Source organism: Mesoplodon mirus, assembly GCF_964341445.2.
Source record: "Mesoplodon mirus genome assembly, chromosome: 18".
Lineage (NCBI taxonomy): Eukaryota > Metazoa > Chordata > Mammalia > Artiodactyla > Ziphiidae > Mesoplodon > Mesoplodon mirus.
The window spans coordinates 50,312,353-50,320,928 of record NC_138994.1 but is presented as its reverse complement, the minus strand read 5'-3'; the positions used below and the strand labels follow the sequence as shown (position 1 = coordinate 50,320,928).

The following is an 8,576-nucleotide window of genomic DNA, read 5'->3' as shown; positions in this document are numbered from 1 at the left end:
TTTAATTCATAATTACCTAATACACATTTTAAAGTATTCTGAATACTTGAGTCTATGAGCTCAAGGTTTAGGGGGTTAGTGCTGTTTGTATTAAATCAGTGTTTATCAATGTGATTTTGATTTCTGGGCAATTTTGTTGGCTTTTAGAACATTGATTTAAGAAATAAGAACCGATATACTCAGCTGATTAAATCTTAATAGTGTGATGTCAGGCAATAATAAATATTTTAAAAGGTAAAAATGAACCAACTCTTAGAACAGGGGATGTTAATCTATTTCATGTTTATTGACTGTTATGGACGTGGCACAGACCAAACTTCTGTGCCTCTCTTTCTGTCCTAACCCAGCTAGAGAATCCCAGAACTGTAAACCTGGAAAAAACATTCCAGAGACCTTCTGATTTCCTTCCCTGCCTTCATAAAGGAGAGAACCCAAACCCTCCAGGCAATTCACTCATATTCTTCTTGAACACCTGCAGGGTTAGAGACTTACAATCTTTCTTGATAAAAGGAAACTTGTTTTGGTATCAAGTAACAGTAATTGCTACATGAGTTACCTGTGAGTTACCAGTATATGGTAACCATGAATTACCATATACTGTACACATGCAGCATCTCCTCTCTAATTCTCACAAAAGCCTTACAAGTTACCTATTTGGTCTATTTTATAGAGAAACTGGGGCCAGAGAGAGTAATTTACCCAAGGTCACAGTTACACATACCCAAGTTCTCTCTCTCATTAACCCAGCTGCTTCTCAAAGGCAGTGTATGTATTTACGTACATAAAGGAAAGCAATAAAATCAATAAACACAAGCCTAAACCTATGTTTTAGGAAAAGAGTTTCCTTGGACAATACAATACAAATTAGTGATGAGATAATCACACTAAACAACTCTTACTAAAAGGATATTCCACATTGGATAATTCAAATCTGGCCGCTTTTAAATCAAATGTCTGTGTGCAAAACACTGACTACAAATCCCCAAGACCTGTCCTCAGTATTTCAACCCATAAATTAGCAAACACACACACGCGCGCGCGCGCGCGAGCGCGCTCAAGCCTTGTAGGGATAAAGTTCCAGGTCTTTCTTTGGGCATCAGTTTCGAGACTTCCAGAGTCGCAGATGTGTGTGTGCGTGCGTGTGTGTGACTAAGGAAAAGAATAGCCGAATCACATCTAAAAGCGAATCCTCCCAATTAGAAATCTATAATAAAAATGAAGATAATTAGGCATTCCATCAGCCTTTCAACCTCAACAGCTCTTCTCCCCAAGCCAAGGCAACCTTCTCCCCTCTCCTCCCCCCGCCCCCGGCCCCCGGGAAATAACCCCAAAGGCCGGAGGTAGAAGGGGCGACATCCTGGCCCGGGCTCCGCTTTCTGAAGCCTATCGGGGCCCGGAATCCACCGGGGCCAGCTGGTCTCTTCTGTTGGCCGGGGGAAGAGGGGAGAGCGCCGTTCGTGGCCAAGAGCAGGGCGGGGACGTGAAGAGAGCCGGAGTTCGTGAGGGGCCGCAGCAGTCAGACGAGGGTCTAGGAAAAGGGAGCCGAGAGCCTTTTCCCAGGTTACAGAGGCGTGCGGAGGGCGAGAAGAAGCGCCTCGCGCGCAAACTAGTCCGTCTACCCCTCGGTACCGCCAAGCCGCACCGGCAACCCGCCGCCTAAGCGGAAAGCAGCGCGGCTCAGGGCCCGGCCCAGGCCGGCGCATGCGCCGCAGCCCCTCCTCCGCTCCGGGACCCCTCCCCTCCCCTCCCCTCCCCTCCCTCTTCCCCGCGGGTCTGGGGCGGCGGCGGCGGCGGCGCGGTGACGTCAGGGCGTTGGGGCAGCTCCTGTGACAGACGGAGCTGGAGCGGCGGGGCGGCGGCGGAGTCCGGCGGCCGAGATAGCGAGTGAGCGAGCGAACGAGCAGCGACCCCGGGGTCCAGGGAGCGAGAAGGAGAAGGAGGGGAGCGCTCGGGTGCGAGCGAGAGAAACCACGAGCGCCAGGCTTGGGCTCGAGCCCCGGAACGGCTGAGGAGCCCGCCCGCTCCCCTCCCCTCCCCCTCCCCGGGACAGGGCCCAGCGCGCCATCCTCCCCCTCCCTCCTTCCCTCCCTCCCTCCTTCCTCCCTTCCCTCTCCCTCTCCCCCTCCCCCGCTGGTGGATGGGAGTGAAGGACGGAAGAGGCCCTGCGGAGGCGGCGGTGCAGCGCTCCGGTAAGGCGGCAAGGGTCTGCGCCCTCCCCTCTGTCTTCTCCACCGCGCTCCGGCGGCTGCGGGCCGGGCCCGGCGGCCTGACGATGTGGCTGCGCCGGTCCCCTCCCTCCCATACTCCCCTCCCCCTGCCGCCGCCTCCTCCTTCTTCTTCTCTTCTCGCTCTCAAAATGGCGGCCGCGACGGCCGTTGAGTGAGAGACACGGGAGGAGGGGGGACAGGCCGGGGAGGGCGCTGCCCTCGCTCCCCTCCTCCCTGGCTCGGGTTCGGGGGCTGCCAGGGCCGCCGCGGCTCCACCCGCGGCCCTCCCTGGGAAGGGATCGCCCTCCTCCCTTGGTGACTTAGCAAGAAAAGTATTCTTGGGTAGGAAGGGCGTGGAGAGCAGGTCTCTCTCTGATCTTGGGGAAAGGGTTCGGCCCTCCTCTCCCCCGCCGCGGAAGGCGAGCTCCGCAGTCCCCACCCCACCCGCGGCTGGCGCTCAGGGACCGGGCTCAGCCCCAAGCCGCCTCGGCACCCACAGGCCTTAAGGCGTTCCGTCCCCCACCTGTCCTTAGGATGGGGTTGACCTGAGAATGATGGTCCAGCCCTTTCCTGGTCCCCCTGTGCAGTGGTCCAGCCTCTGCACCCACTGAGGAGGAGCGGCCCGACCCACCGAACCATCCGCAGCACCCACCCACCAAATCAGGCAGGATTTTCTTTTCTGCCACCGGCTCTTTGAACGGGAGTTGCCTTTTGACGTTATAGCGCTGAGCTTCGAGGCCCTCAGCCATTCTCCTTCTAATCTAATCTCCCCACTCACTTAGGAAACGCAGTGCCTTCCGTAGCCTCCCAGGTGAGAAAATGCCTTTGAGGTGGTGGGCAAATTTTCACTCTATCTCTCTAGACAGAAGAGTGGAGAGGAGGAGGAGGTTTTCAGTGTCTGAGACAAGACAGAAAGGTGCCTTGGCTTTATTTGTGATTCTGCCTTTCTTCGGTGACTTAGCAAGAAACTCCTTGGGAGCAGGGCAGGAGATTTTCTTTTGGGGTTGGGGTTTGGGTCCAATTTATATCAATCCTTTGGTAAAGAAATTGTGCTTTGGAAGCGAAGAACCAGATTTGTGGTTTCGTTCTCAATGGGCGATGTCATGCCAAGGTCCCCCCCTCCCCCTTTCCTTAAGAGGCAGTCGGGAGAGAATAAAGATATTACTGATGTTCCGACCTTTACTTTAACACACAGTCCTTGAGATTTATAACGTTTTAAAGGCTAAACAAAAAATTTGTGCCATTTTTGGTAATTCTGTTTTTGTTGGGAGGTGGGATCGTTTTGTGTGAATTTCATTTTGAGGCTAGGGCGGAGGAGACAGTGCTTGGGCCTTTCATACCAGTAATGTCATCCCTCCCCTTTTGCCACAGTAGTATTTGCTTGATTTTTTTTTTTTTTTTCTTCTGCAGCAAGCTTGATTGCTGCAGGGTCCAGTCTTTTAATCGGGAAAATTTCCTGGTTGGGTATGTCGGTAGTGATACAATGTTGAATATATTAAAAGCTGTTACTTAAATTCTGATTTGGGTCTAAGGCATTAGCTAGCTTTTAATCTCTCATGGGTATCTTTCAGGACACAGTTTTGCAAAATAATTGGCAGTTGCAAATTGCAGTTTTTATTAAAGCAGAAGAGTAATCAGTGTTGAGGGTGATTTATTCTTTCATGTTCTATTATAAATGATCATTGTTTGGATTGTTCACAAGGAGAGGATCTCCTAAATGAAACAAAGCTGTTATTTTTATAAATCAGAATGGAACTTAATTTTGCACAAAATATTTCTGTATATCTTGATTTTGTTGGAGTTAGCCCTATTTCGGTGCCTCTCCCACACCTTTTTAAAAAATGGGCTAATATTTGTGGTTGCTGTGAACAGCCATTGAGCCGAGGAGACTGGGTGGAGTAAGAGAGCAGAAGCTGTGAAATGCTAGATTGCCCTTTCATAGCATTTTTCTCTTGCTTATGTTTTGTAAGGTTATTTGATACAAATTGGTACTACAACAAAGGCGTTTCTCTGTAGTAAATCTTAAAATCTCGTGTTTTTAGTTTCCACCTTTTTTGCAAGGTGGGTGGTTATTGAATGATTGGGGTAAAAAGCAATGTCCCTGCTCTAAAGCAAATACTTATTGTCTCTATGTATCTGTACATGTACATACATACACACATATATATACACACTTCTTAATGTTTTTTATTGTTTTAGTTAAGTAAGTGTAGATTAACGAATGCCAGAAATATTTGGCAAAAAATAGTAGGAATATTGCAAAAATCTAATGAGAACATTGCAGATGTTTTCTTTAACTTTAGTTTGCATTAAAACAGTAAATCTGTGATTTTTAAATAATGAACATCAAAGTGAGTAAGAAAGGATAAGATAATTTGTGTTAAATGCTCTTTATATAGACCCTTTCTCTTGTGTTGTCCTTTGGAAGAGACCTTTCAGTAAGGTACTACCGCAAGAGAGGGTAGGTCATTTTAATGTCTTGTATCAAGCATTCATGTGAATAGATGTTCTCAGAAGAATGTCAAATTCATGTCATAAATGTGATTTTCATGGGCCTTATGACTTTGTCAGTGTATGATATATTTTCACATTTTTGTTATTTTTAATATGATTAGAAAGTAGAAGGGTTCATGTGGTGAGGAATGAGGTTAGTATGATAATTCACTGTGTTATGTGTCTAACATATCCCCACCCCTAGTATTTGTAGCTATAAAAGCATACTAAGAGATAAGATTTTTCAGTAGATTATTAGTTGATTAGGAGTTTAAAATAATTTGACTTAAATAAGAGCTTTTACTTCCAAATGTATATCTATGTGTGTTTCTGGTACATGTGGCAGAATCTTTTGCTTAATTTGGAGAGCAGTTTTTAAAATTCTTCATAATTCTATACTTATAAAACTTCTAATGAGATTGAGATGGGTTAATTTTTTAGTAGACTTACTTGGTATCTTTTTTTCCAGATACAATTACTCTGGTATATAAAAGATTTAGAGATGTTTTCTGGAAGGGAAAAATAAGTATCTGATAATTTTTGGTTTTCCAGCTAGAATATTCGTGTTTTATTGTCTGTATTTTTTCAGTGTAAATGTTGCTCCCTCTTATGCAATAAATAATACTGTATATATGACTTTACCTTATGGCTCATATTTTCAATGTCCAAGAAAAAATAGGACCTTACTTTTTGTTTATCTGTGGTTCATATTATTCAGAATTTTTCATCTTAATCTCAATAGGTAAGCCAGAGAAACTGTGGCAGTTGTCAGCATTAGGATGGAGATATCTTAAAAAACAAATCCAAAGCAAAATCTTAGGGCAATCAGAGTGAATTTTCCAATTTTTCCCATTGAGTTCTAAAGCAGTGAGTCATGCACTCTTTTGCCAAAGGGACTTGAGGCTCAGTTGGTTTTAAACCACGCCTGTCATGTCCGCTGTGGTCCTAAGAGAGATTTTTTTACTTGGTTGTAAGTTTCTGTTGTGAAAATATTTCGTTATGATGGGTAATCTGTTTTTATGCACTTTAGAGAGAGAGAAATAGCTAAAGTGGGAATTCTTTGCCACTTTTACTATACAACTTTTTTTTACTTTAAAAGTTGCTCTATTTAAAATAAAACTAAACAAAAACAAACAAAAAAATTGATGATAAAGGGACTTCTGAAAAGAAAAAGTAAACCTGTTCTCCTGAAGATGCTTAGCTGTAGAGTGAATCTTAGTTGCTGAAGTCCAAATGTTTTGAGAAATCTGTATTTCATGAAGAAAGATGCCATATTACATAAGCCTAACAGGTAACTGCAGTGAAGGCTTTTTGAGTTGTTTTAGCTTTGTTGCTGGTTTGATATGGCATGTTGGCTAGTCATTTAAGTGGAACCTTAGTTTAACTTCCGCTGTGTGTATAATTTTTAACCTTGCCATGGCAGTTACAAATTTTAATTGATATTGGTGAAATGCTTTGTAGTCATTGGATGCAGGTATCATAAGGGCTTATTATTTTGATTTATTGTTTTCTCTTTAAAAGTTGGTGGCTTTTAGTTGAAACTTACCTAGTTAGGATTGATTTGTGGATTAGTCAAGGATACTTCTGGAAAAGTATCCTCTAAAGTTATTGTCATCTAACATTGTTGTAAACGTTTTCCTAGAACTTTGTAAATATATTGAACATGGCATTTCATTTGTTCTGTCAGCTACTTTTTGAGATAGAATAGTATTTTTTATGGATGAGAGAACTAAAATTCAGAGAATTTCTTTTCCCAAGGTCACATGTTGGGTTAGTAGCTAGAATGAGGTAAATATTGTAGTCAGTGAATCACTTGGGTATTGCCTTGCATGATCAAACAAACATTCCTTTTTCTTTTGACAAAATGGACTCTTTTCATAACTATTTTTATGTTTGTTAATTTCTTTTCTAAAATGGTGAAAACTGGTGACATTTATTGCCTGCGTCATTTAAATTGGCATTTATTAACATGGTCTTATATTGTAACTATTTTGCTTGCATAAGGCATTTGAATAGGGACTTGCAGAAAATGCCTAATACTGCTTTATAGTAATATTAATAAGTAAATAAATACTTGCTGCGTACATACAAGTAGTAGTAATAATAACAGTAAATCAGTATTAAATCTATTTAAATACATACAAGTGGTACTAATAAGTAAATAAATACTTTTTGCATTTGATTGAATATGGGATTATGTGAAAGGAAATGAGATATCCTATAGTTCTTTGTAGTGGCTAACTTCCAGTGATCTCTCTGGAATTAAGGCGAAGGAGGGAAAAGTGTTCATACTTCCTTTACAGAGATTTTATGTTGTCCCAGGAACAGGGTCATACTTATGACAGTTGTTTCAGGGCCACAAAACTCTCACCTATAAGAAATGAATTAACCCAACTGGATAAATTTCATTTGCGTTTCTGTTCTTTGCATTTTGATTAGCTGGTCCTTGAGTGCTTATGTGCTGACAAGAATTACTGACAGTTAACTGAGGCTGTTAAGAAATTTTCTGAGAGACTATCTTTTGATAACAGTGAAATTAAGAATCTGGGAAATTTTTAAGGAATTTAATTGAAAGCTTATGTTATTAAGGATTTGCATGCTGTGGATTAATTCACTTTTAATCTGCGGCAAAGATAAAAGGATATGTTTTATGGTTTTAGTATTTGGTATGCATAAGGCATATATTTTATCTTTTCATCTTCCCTTCCATAGTTGTTTTTATTTTATCAAAAATATGCTGACTGCAGAAAAAGGGAAAGTGAAGATAAAAGAGTCAATTGTACTGGGAATTCCTTGGCGGTCCAGTGGTTAGGACTCTGCGCTTTCACTACCGAGGACCGACCTGGGTTTGATCCCTGGTGGGGGAACTAAGATCCAACAAGCCATGTGATGTGGCCAAAAAAAAAAAAAAAAGAGTCAATTGTATTGATTATTATTATTATTTTTGGTTAACTTATTTTTTAAGGGTGGGAAAAAGCTATACATTTAACATTATCAGAGAAAATTAAATAAAGCTGTTGACTAAAACCAAAAATGAGTATTTTAGATTCTAATCCTAACTCCACAATTTATCAGCTGTGAGCCTTGAGCGATAAGCCTCAGTTTCCTAATCTATAAATGGATAACGTTGACAGTATGTAACTCATAGGGCGGTTGCTATTATTGGATAAAAGGCCCTTCAGTAGATATTTTTTACTGTTAGAGACTTTTTTTTTTTTTTTTTTTTTTTTTTGCTGTACGCTGGCCTCTCACTGTTGTGGCCTCTCCCGTTGCGGAGCACAGGCTCCAGACGCGCAGGCTCAGCGGCCATGGCTCACGGGCCCAGCCACTCTGCGGCATGTGGGATCTTCCTGGACCGGGGCACGAACCTGTGTCCCCTGCATCGGCAGGCGGACTCTCAACCACTGCGCCACCAGGGAAGCCCGAGACTTTTTTTAAGGAAGAGAATTAACATACAATTTAATCATAAATAAGCAGTTATTAATACATTAATATAGCTCTTATAGTTTTAAATGTATTTCTTAAGAATTAGTATTAGGTATTCTTTCCCCTTTATCCATTATGTGTATCTGAAACCAGAGATGGCTTCAGAGTTTCTTAGTAGGGCAAGAAGTGCTATGTAAATCAATGCCAAATGGACTAATTCCTTTTTTTAATATAAAATTATATTGCTCATAAGCATGTTATTTAAACTGCAAAGTACATTTATATCTTTATTTTAACAAAAATTTTGTTTGTACTTTTAAATATTAATTTAAATAATCCCCAACAGGTTTTCCCGTTTTTCTTTCTAAAAAAACCTTTTTATTTTGGAATAATTTTAGATTTGTAGTCAAGTTGTAAAGATAGTGCAGAGAGTTCTTGTGTATACCCTGC

General features: G+C 42.0%; 1 protein-coding gene across 1 annotated transcript in view; it reads left to right on the top strand.

Moving 5' to 3' along the window:
• The first annotated feature begins 1,799 nt into the window (after positions 1 to 1,799).
• Positions 1,800 to 8,576, top strand: part of PAFAH1B1 (platelet activating factor acetylhydrolase 1b regulatory subunit 1) — a 76,619-nt gene continuing 69,842 nt past the window's right edge. The window contains exon 1 of the mRNA XM_082605381.1: positions 1,800 to 2,189. The gene's annotated coding sequence lies outside the window, so the exon portion shown is untranslated. The remainder of the gene's footprint in view (positions 2,190 to 8,576) is intronic.